Here is an 11,302-nt window from a genome sequence, read left to right as displayed (position 1 = left end):
CTTCTTATGAAAAATGCACAAAAATGCTATTTTCAAATTGTATATGAAACATATAGTTTTCAAAACATGTTTTTATTCTAACTGCAAGAAAATCAAAGCCATAAATCATAAAAACATAAGTGTTTCCAAATCTGAGGTTGATATCTCAAAAAATTTGCTTTAAGTAAAATTTTGTTTGGATGCAGTACCAAACGTTTCCACTAGAATTTAGAAATTAATTTCCAATGCTGTCATTTGTGGAGTAAAAGTGACTTTTTTTTTTCAGGACCATTTAACCTTTTCGAATCATGTCCATGATTGATTTATTTTCTCAAAGCCAGAGGGTTAAAAGTTAATCTCATTATTATTTATAAGCACAAATGGATACATTTTTTTTTTTTATCAGATTGGTTGGATTTATCTGCTCATGCAAATGAATTACACAATGTCTCACACTTCTCCTATCCTGTGGAGAAGTCGTTTAATATTTCAGGGTTTTCCCCCTTAAAACCAGGTAGACAAGAAGAGATGTTACCTTCCATACCACAAACACGAGACAATCTGTGATCTTGTTTGTGTGTATTGTTGGCATATCAAACATCACATACTTCGGTTATTGAAACCCGAAAGAGCATCTGTGAAGACACCAAACATTACCATGTAGACCTTGATGTGCTCTCTGCCTTTGTATGCGTGCGTGTGTGACCTCTAGAGACACGTATAGTACAGAACTTGAAGCATTATCAATCAGCGAGGTGCTGTTACTTTTAGCTAGTGTGTGTCTTTTGATGTATCTCAGAAGATAAAACGCATGGCCCTGCCTAGGTCTCTGACATCCAGTGCTTCCTTTACACACTGCTGGGCCTGTGTGTGTGCGTTCGTGGGAGAAAAGGGAGAGTCGTAGGGTGGAAAATGAAAGGCTGAAGCTGATGACATTCAAAGTTCATTTACATTCTCTTTGTATAGCGCATTGGATCTCGTACAAACGCACAGCTACGACTTATTTCGTTCCAGGCCGAGAGAGTTGTTTTATCTTTCCCTGCATGAGGTGTATGTCTCTAACTCAGGACAACTGCTTTTCTGCTCAACCCTTATTTTCCTGGGACGTCCGACTGTTATCATTAATTCAAGGATTGATACCCTATTGAACAAAACATTTTTGTAGTCTGTCTTTGATTTAGACTCGAGAGCTTTCCAAATTCTTTCATAGTGAGATTGAACTAAACCAAAACAAAGAGTCTCATGTTCCTTGTTGACTGTTTTGCTTGTTTTTCTTCTCTTGTTTCTATCATACTTGAGATCAAATAATAAACATTTGTCAAACCACATTTATTCTGATAAAAGCTTATTGTGTTCATTTTCCAAATCGTATAACAATGTCAGTGTCTTGTGGCTTTCGACAAACTCCCTAAGGGGCTGTTTATACGACACCATTTTCAGCTAAAAACTGCAGACATTTTATGCATTTTGGCCGGTCATTTACATGACAACGGCGTTTTGGGTGCCTGAAAACACAAACTTTTGAAAACAGGTTTCAAAGCGCACGTTTTTGAAAACGGTCTGTTTGTGTAAACAACAAAAACGTGAATCTGTGAAAACGATGGCGTCATGCGCATGCGTATTATGTTTTCAGTCTATAGTGTTGCATCGCCATCTAAAGGCCAAGCAGCAGAATGCAGCATTTTTTTATCGTTTTTGATACACATTGAAAATGGTATAATTGTAATAATAAAGTATTATGATTAGAAATATTGTCTTTAATGAATAAATTTCCCCGTCTGTGTGTTCACTTGTTATCAGCAGTGAACGCGTTCATATTTTGGGCGAACGTTAACTGAACGTACTCTATTACTGCCTAATGAACATTACTGTGAACACGTTCATTCTGGTGTCTGGGAACGCACGCTCTCTCACTTTAACTTCGTACAATAGGGTGCCAGATTTCTATAGAGAATTCCAGACGAAAACCCGGCTAAAACCCACTTAATATGTAGTGAATAAACACCCAATCTGGCAACACAAGACACCAGTGTCGCACCCATAGACTGTGGAAAAGGTCGCAGCGCGGCTGCTGTCGAAAAAGCAGCGCGCGAGGAGGCGTCGTATGATCATTTAAATTGATTTTATGACGAGGTCGGTGAGGATGGGAAAAATCGTAAAAAACATTTCTGTGCAAACTGCCCGTCGATAAAATAATTGTTACCTGTGGTTGTATATGGGCTGTGGCAATAAAAAAAAAATAAAAAAAAACTAGTTAATTTTTTTAAGTATGAACTGGTTTATTTTAAAATGTGAACTGAACTTTGAACTAGTTCATGTAGAAAGTGAACTTTCCCAACACTGGTTATCAGCCTTGTTTGCATATATGATGTCTATTAGTTTTGCACACCTAATGACTGGTCAGCCATATTTCAAACCAATTTAAAATTGGTTTCGCATACTAGAATTGATTTTTTCGGCAGAGACTATAGCAAACTTGCCTTGCACTTTGCTTAACGTAAAGGAGTCCCCTTCATTCCTTAATCTCATTGTGCCTGCTAACCTGTGAAGCTGGGTTATTGTGTTTGTACGTGGTGTGTGCAGGCAATGTTTGTGTTAGTTAGCAATAAGGCTCAGCTGTTGCCATGGTTGCCCTGGCTGTAGAAACCCTCCCGCGAGGCCACATGCTCTCGGGTTAGCGGTGTGAGCGCCCCTCTGCCTCGGTCATTAAGTCAATGGCAGTTAAACTGTAGGAGCCCGGCCTAACCATGCCCAATGCCACCAATGTCAATTATATCCAGTATCAGTGTGTTAGATCATGAACCCTGGGTTACAGCTGGGAGCTGCTCACATTCACACCCCACTACACTCATTAGCAGCAACAGGTGGCCAGTAGTGGGTAAACAGTGGAAGCCGAAAGTAGCTCTGGAAAATGGCACTGCATCCGTAATTATCTCTATGTGATGGCTACATGTATTTATGAATGTGCTGTTATCATCTTGACCTCATCTTAATATATATATATATATATATATATACCCAGACAGCAAACTGACATTGAATCAACGTGGAAGCGACGTCTCTCATGACATTAAAACAACGTTGATTTTGCTCATCGAATTAACGTTGAACCAACGTCAGACGCAGCATTCTTCAAAGCTAAATGAAAATCGAAAATTGGTTTGCTTTAATAACGTTGAAACAACGCGTTGATTTCAAGTTGATTTTCCGTTAGTTTTGAAAGAATGACGCGTCTGACGTTGGTTCAACGTTAATTCGATGAGCAAAACAATGTCAGATCAACGTTGTTTCGATGTCATATTTCCACGTTGATTCAATATCAGTTTGCTATCTGGGTATATATGCACTCACCTAAAGGATTATTGGGAACACCTGTTCAATTTCTCATTAATGTAATTATCTAATCAACCAATCACATGGCAGATACTTTAATGCATTTAGGGGTGTGGTCCTGTTCATGACAATCTCCTGAACTCTAAACTTAATCAGAATGGGAAAGAAAGGTGATTTAAGCAATTTTGAGCGTGGCATGGTTGTTTGTACCAGACTGGCCGGTCTGAGTATTGCACAATCTGATCAGTTACTGGGATTTTCACGCACTAGGGTTTACAAAGAATGGTGTGAAAAGGGAAGAACATCCAGTATATGGCAGTCCTGTGGGCGAAAATGCCTTGTTGATGCTAGAGGTCAGAGGAGAATGGGCCGACTGATTCAGAGCTCACTAAAATTGGACAGTTGAATACTGGAAAAAAGTTGTCTGGTCTGATGAGTCTCAATTTCATTTGAGACATTTAGATGGTAGAGTCAGAATTTGGTGTAAACAGAATGAGAACATGGATCCATCATGTCTTGTTACCACTGTGCAGGCTGCTGGTGGTGGTGTAATGGTGTGGGGGATGTTTTCTTGACACACTTTAGGCCCCTTAGTGCCAATTGGTCATCGTTTAAATGCGACGGCCTACCTGGGCATTGTTTCTGACCATGTCCATCCCTTTATGGCCACCATGTACCCATCCTCCAATGGCTACTTCCAGCAGGATAATGCACCATGTCACAAAGCTCGAATCATTTCAAATTGGTTTCTTGAACATGACAATAAGTTCACTGTACTAAAATGGCCCCCACATTCACCAGATCTCAACCCAATTGAGCGTCTTTGGGATGCGGTGCATTGCAGTTTATTGCTCTGGCCACACCTGCAGTCCTCATGCATCCCTGCAGCAGGTCAGGTTCTTCTTGTGGTTTTCTGAGTCAGTAAAAAGTTTTCTTGAGTGTCCAAACTTATTGGAACTGATTGAAAATTTGACGCTGCTAAACTTTATTGTAACAAATTTGCAAATTCCACTGTCATATTATTTTTCCTCACCAGAGTTTGTTGAACATTTACAGCACTTTCATAGTTTAGTTGTCTGACCTTGATTCCTTCATCTCATCGCTATCTTTGTTGTTACCTTCATTCCTAAGAAGGAACTGATGGTTGACTGGTCTTATTGATCTATGGCATATTTCCTGCAACATTTGTATCGATTTCTGACACGCTGCCTGTTATAAGATCTCAGGCCTTACATGGCGCGCCGTAATTAATGTGCTCTACAAAAGGTTCTACGACCTTGGCTGCCTTGTCATCCCAGAGATCCAGGCTAATTGGAAATGATCAATTGAATTTTATTTCCACACCTTTACATTGGAATTAATCAGATGCTTCTGGGGCGGCGTTTACCGTGACCTTAGCAGAGCCTGCCAGGAGTTAGCGTTCGTTCTATGGCGCCATAGCTTTGGGTGACAAATGGACTGGTTGCGGTGGCCTGAGATTGTCTCATTAGTCATGTGAAGTATGTCAGCTGGAGTAATTACTTCGGCTCAGGTCCACCTCCTGCTTGCTAAGCTGAGAGAGCTTCCCACACACGTACACGCATTTCCCTCAGACAAAAATGCTGTTGGTTCTGTGATGAATCATGATCATGGTCCAGAAGTAGTGTGAAATGGAAGTGTTCAGCAGTACTAGACCTGCAACCAGTCTATCACCCACTGCCTCCGGCTTTTTAAATGTAACTACATTTCTGCTTGTGCTTTTTGCTTTCGTTCCAAATGTAAGTGTTAAGAGTCAAGTCTGAAATTAACAGCTCAGACTTGTGCTATGCTGCACTTAAATGGATGATTTATGCAAGTGCTCGGCTATAGGAATATTTCTTTTTTCAGAACCTTTGGGTAAGACTCCAAGCTGATCTGTTTAACTTTACATGAAGACGACGTGCTCATGCATTATATTCTAAATAATTAGCAACGAACACCTTTTGTTTAATATTTTTTTCCTTTGCTGATCCCTGTTTTTAAAGGGATACTCCACCGATTTTGTTATTCCCTTAACTAACTCTCGTCTCAGTACGTCCACTCAATCGCTCTGGCATGCGAGACACTTTGGTCGCACTTAACTAGCCCAGTTTATTCAATATGGGTCAAGCAGAGAAGCGACCAAACACCTCGACGTTTTCCCTATTTAAGTTACTCGAGTAATGTAACTCGACCTAGGACGGTGAAACAAAATAAAACGTTGCACTTTTCTAAGCCTGTAAAATGGCAGTTGTGTATTGCGATATGACCCAGCACCAAAAAATACTATAAACACTCCATACTAGGCTTGCCGCGATAGACGGTGTTGACGGTGTTACCGGTTTTAAGCCCCATCACCGGTGACATCACTTTCCCACCGTGACACCGCGATGTCTTGAGTTTTTTTTTTTAAAGTATTCGTTTTTGCTAAAATATTTATTTGAATTAATTAAAAATTATAATTTTCAATTATTTCGTTCTGAAGAGAGCATTATAATTAAAAATGAACTGCGCAACGCGTGCCGTCACGTCACAGATCAGCAAGCATCAGGATTCCATTTAGCACGTGTGGAGACGAGAACGAGTCAAATTACAGAAAAGCAAGATAATGGCGGAAGATTTGGTGTCAAAACGCAATGCAAAAGCGTCTGTTTGGCAATATTTTGGCCAATATATATATTAATGTTAATAAATGCCAATTTATAGTGTTTTACTTTTTTTTAGAGTGCATTTATGTAGGCTAAGGTCCTTTTTAAAGTTTTTATTTTATATTCGTCTCTTTTTATTTGGTTTTATCTTATTTAAACTTTGTTTAATTTATTTAGGCCTATTTTGTTTTCTTATTCGTTAATAAACGTTTTATTTTTTTTTTGGGCCCACAGTTTGCCGATTTTCACTTTTTTCAGCCTATGCATGGGGTTATTTTTATTCGTTCGTTATGCTAATAAAAGTTCTGTCTATATTTTATTCGTTTATTATTCTAATAAAAGTGCTGTCTAAATAAAAGTTTATTGTCAGCGAGTTTTTTTTTTTTTTTGTCCATCCCAGCAATTGACGCTGAATTGCAATTGACGCTTATTTCGAAAGTGAAAGTATGTCATTTATGTAGGCTAAGGTCCGTTTTGAAGTTTTTATTTTATATTCGTCTCTTTTTAATTGGTTTTATCTCATTTAAACTTTGTGTAATTTATTTAGGCCTATTTTATTTTCTTATTCGTTAATAAACGTTTTATGGTTCTTATTTGTTTGGGCCCACATTTTGCCGATTTTCACTTTTTTCAGCCTATGCATGGGGTTATTTTTATTCGTTCGTTATGCTAATAAAAGTCTATAAATAAAAGTTTTATTATCAGCGAGTTGTTTTTTTTTTGTCCATTCAAGCAATTGACGCTTATTTCGAAAGTGAAAGTATAACGCGCACGCATTTAAAAGCTATTTAACCCCCCCGCCCTGCCCTCCACGGTGACACCGGGATTACCGGTGTTGTCACACGTCGATTAACCGGTGGGAAATTTTCCTCACCGCGGCAACCCTACTCCATACCAGCCTCCTTTTTCGCTAAAGATGGATAAAAAGGCGCACATACAATAAAAACCTTTAAAAAAGGATATACGATCCGGCCAAAACACAGAGATGACGATTCGCACGAGACTAATATTATCACAGGACCTCGGTGTTCGGCGAAATAGGTAATTTGCGGGGGAATTTTTACTTTACAAATTACAGACATGGCCGATTCGCACAGGATTAAGATCACAGACAAACTCCGCAATTATTACAAATTACTAATAGGTCACTAGATAATACTAATCCCGTGCGAATAGGGCTTTAGTTAAGAGAATGTGAAAAAAAAAACAGTGGAGTAGGCTATCCATTTAAATGAGTGTAAAAACGTTTGTTGTTAAGTTGTCTTAAATGACATTGGTTAATTACCCTCATAGTTTCCTCCTTCCATGCAACATTATACAAGAAATTCAGTAAAAGCAGTAATATTGTGAAATTTTACTACAATATAAAATAATGGTCTTCTATTTAATATATTTTAAAATGTAATTGATTCCAGTATTGGCAAAGCGTATTCAGCATCATTACTCCAGTCTTCAGTGTCACATGATCCTTCAGAAATCATTCTAATGGTTTTGTGCTAAAGAAACATTTCTTCTTATTATTATAATCAATGTTGAAAACTGTGAAAACACCCTCTCCAAATGCGTTGGTTACATTTTCCACTCTAGCTAGAACATTACAGATGTAAATTGAGCACATTTAAAAAAAAAAAATTGTGGTTTTGTAATTTTGAAATTATGATGAAAAGAAAGAACCTGTGACATGCAGTGCAACAGAATAAGGATTTGAAGCATTTAAAACAGATCCACTTTTTTTCTGTATATCCGCTCTCCTCTCAGTGTTTCCTGTGTATTGAGTGTGTGTGTGTTCAGTATTCAGAACACTTCCTGGTCTGGCTGCATGCTCCAGTGGAGCACACACTCGTTCTCACTGACTGCACAGACACCTGCAGCACTGACAGACAGACAGGCGAGAGGCGAGAGGAGGGTCATTCTCAGGAGAGGCTCATTTACTTTCTCTCTCTCTATAGTTTTCCCTCCCTCTTACTATTACCATCGTCTCCCCTCTCCTCTTTTACCCTCCCCTCATATTCCTATGTGACAGGTGGCCCTGGCAGCCCTTATAACACAGCCCCAATATGTGTCAGTAACAATATCCCACTCAGTCATTAAGGGCGAGCGAGCGGCACCGGAGCTCATGATCCACATCACACGCAGCCTCTAATCCCACACAGAGAACACCTACCTTACCGTCTCGCTTACAACATTCTTTTCCCATCTCTATTTTTCTCCACCTGTCCCTCGTTATTTTTGCTTTCTTCTCCCACACGTGCTTTTTTTTCCCCCCTGAAGTATTATTTAGTGAAGTGCTTTGCAGCGTATTTGCATTTCAAAGCGTCTATGCATCATATGCACAATTAGGGATGATTATACAATTGCATTTTTGAGCTTGTAAAGCAGTCTGGTGCACGTTACTCTAAAGAGCTTTATATCTGTCACTCACAGAGCAAATCAGATCTATATTTGTGCATATTTCAACAACAGATTATATTATAGGCCTACGCTCTGCTGTAAAAATGTGCTGTTTTAAATCTTAAAAGAAACATTTTGCCAGTTAATTCAGTTGTTATTCTTTTTTTTTTTTAACTAATGTGGGATTTTGGCATCAATAAGTAGATGTGAATGCGGGTTAAATTATATATTTTATGCATATTTTACTTTATACTTGGAATAAGTTTATTTTGGCATGAACGCTTTTGACAATATTTTTGTCTAATTTTCCATTAAAAGATATCAGAACCTTTAAACAAGATACTTTAACAAATTTGCATAAAAATGCGGTCACATTAACCATTGTACGACTAGTGATTTCAATAGGAATCCATACAGTGGAGAATTTCACATTAAGGTGAAAGATTTCCCATGCAGATTTCGTAGCGGGTTAAAGTTGGTCATGTTGGTACACATGTGCAAGTGAATTAGCATGTGATGTTTTGTATCACTTTAAAAGTCAAGCATGTAAGCATGTTTTTTTTTTCAATAAAAAATAGATATTACCTCATGAAGGATATTTTAAACAACCTAGGTCCTTAAAGGAGTAGTTCACTTTAAAAAAAAAAAAACTTTTGCTGAATTTTTTTTTTGCTGAAATTCACCCCTATGTCATCCAAGATGTCCATGTCTTTCTGTCTTCCGTCGAAAAGAAATTAAGGTTTTTGATGAAAACATTCCAGGATTTTTCACCATATAATGCACTTTACTGGTAACCAAACGGTTACCCAGTGGTTGCTCGTTTGTGACTCTCATGTTCAAACTCGTTCATCAAAATGAACAAATCTTTTTTCGTGTCCTTTGGCTAATTCAACGAACAAAATGAAAAAATTGACTCGGAAAAAGATTTGTTCATTTTGATGGAAGAGTTCGAACAGGAGAGTCACAAACGCGCATCACAGAACAGAGCAAGGTGACCATTTGAGCTTATAAAACTTAAACTTTGTCATTTTTTTTTTCATTTTTTTGATTATTTTGCTTGATAAGACCCTTATTCATCATCTGGAATCGTTTAAAGCCCTTTCAACAGTTTGCACTGAAACTGTCTTTTGGACCTTGAACTGTTTGTTTCGCAGTAAAGTGCATTATATGGAGAAAAATCCTGGAATGTTTTCATCAAAAACCTTAATTTATTTTTCACCTGAAGAAAGAAAGACGTGGACATCTTGGATGACATGGGGTGAGTAAATTATCAGCAAAAGTTTTTTTTTTTAAAGTGAACTACTCCTTTAAGAAAGCGTGCATGTGTCAACATTTCTGCAAAATTACTTGCATACTTGCAATTTTCGTATCACTTTAAAAGTCAAAGTTGGTGTCTCCTCAATCACCACCAATGTGCAGCATCCACCTGGATGATGCGGCTGCAGCCATATTGCGCCAGAACTCCCACCACAATTGTTTTAGTGTTAATTTTAGCTGGAAACTGCAGTAAAATGTATGTATAGGTACGTTTTTGGAGTTTATTGCAAAAAAAAAAAAAAAAAAACATTTTGGTAAAGGCACATTTCTACAATGAGCCTGGGTTGCATTTAGATGTATGACATAGGATCTGTGGCCTCAAACTGATGTGCTAATGACTTTTAGGTCGTCAACATTCACAGTGATAACTTAAGTAATATTAGATTTGGATATTAGGGCACTTGGAGGCTGCCATGTTTTCTTAGGGAACAGAACAGGAGATAGCAAAGCCACGGCGTGTGTGAGACTGATGTGCATGCATTAGCGAGATTGGCGGCTGTGTGGATTAGAACACCTCTGTGCTTTGTGAGGTGTGTGGTAATGCCAGACTTAAAGGATTTCTGAGACGATCACACACCCTGATTGGATCCCTAATCCCAGATGTGCTTTTTAATATCAGAACGGAGCAACCGAAATGGAATGTGTGAGGGAAGGGACACAGTGAACTCTTATTCATGAGTTTGTTTAAGAGTCCTGATGCATTCATCCATAAGAGGGAAAAGGAAGGTAAACTGAGACGAATAAATAATGCGCGGTTTAGAATCAGTTTTTGAAATATGTATCTGTGTGTTTTGGACAGCACATCGCAGGTGTTCAACAGGTGAGCTATGACACTACGCATTGTCTATTTGCCATGCTTTCTTTTCCTCCGCTGTCTCTCTGTTTGCACTCGTTCATTGTGTTATTCATGGAAACACACCTGGGCTCTGTGCACCTGGTCCGGCTGGCCGCCAGAGCATGGCATATTGCCAGTTCCTGTCCAAACCAGGAACCACATGTACACGCACACACAGAACATCCAAGCCTCCGCTTGATAAGCCACAGCCAGTGAGTATTGCAGAATTTAATTCTACAGAAAATATCCCAGAGCCACAGGTGCAAAGGCTGTAGGGAGATAAAAAAAAAAAAAAAAAAAAAAAAAAACTTTCAGGAATGCTTTGATTGTATAACAGAAGACAAAATTCACTCTAGACTGTATAAACTACAATTCACAAAAATAATAATAAGAAATGCCATCAACTAGACAGCAAAAATTCAATTCTAGGATTAATAATATTTTCATATTATTTTTCTAGTTTAAAATATTCTGCAAAATATTAAGGCCCAGTTCCACAGACAAGTCTTAAGTCTAGTCCCAGACTAATAACCAGACTTTCATAAAAAAAATAATAAAAAAAATTCAAATAAAAATTTGAATAAATTCGAAAATATTCGAAGGATGCAGCCTCTGAATTGGGACACGGCTATTGTTGCTGTTTTATTTGATTTTAGCATTTGAATGTTAGTAATATGAATTCCACTCTTATATGTTGATTATAATAATAAATTATCTTATAACAATAGATTATCAAAATAAATATTGTTGAACTGAAAAATAACATGAATTTCAGAATGTTTTGTTGATGATGGGCTTGTTT

Source organism: Pimephales promelas, chromosome 18 (assembly GCF_988280905.1).
Source record: "Pimephales promelas chromosome 18, fPimPro1.hap1.1, whole genome shotgun sequence".
Taxonomy (NCBI): Eukaryota; Metazoa; Chordata; class Actinopteri; order Cypriniformes; family Leuciscidae; genus Pimephales; species Pimephales promelas.
The sequence above is the reverse complement of the archived record's forward strand: the minus strand, read 5'-3'. Positions refer to the sequence as shown.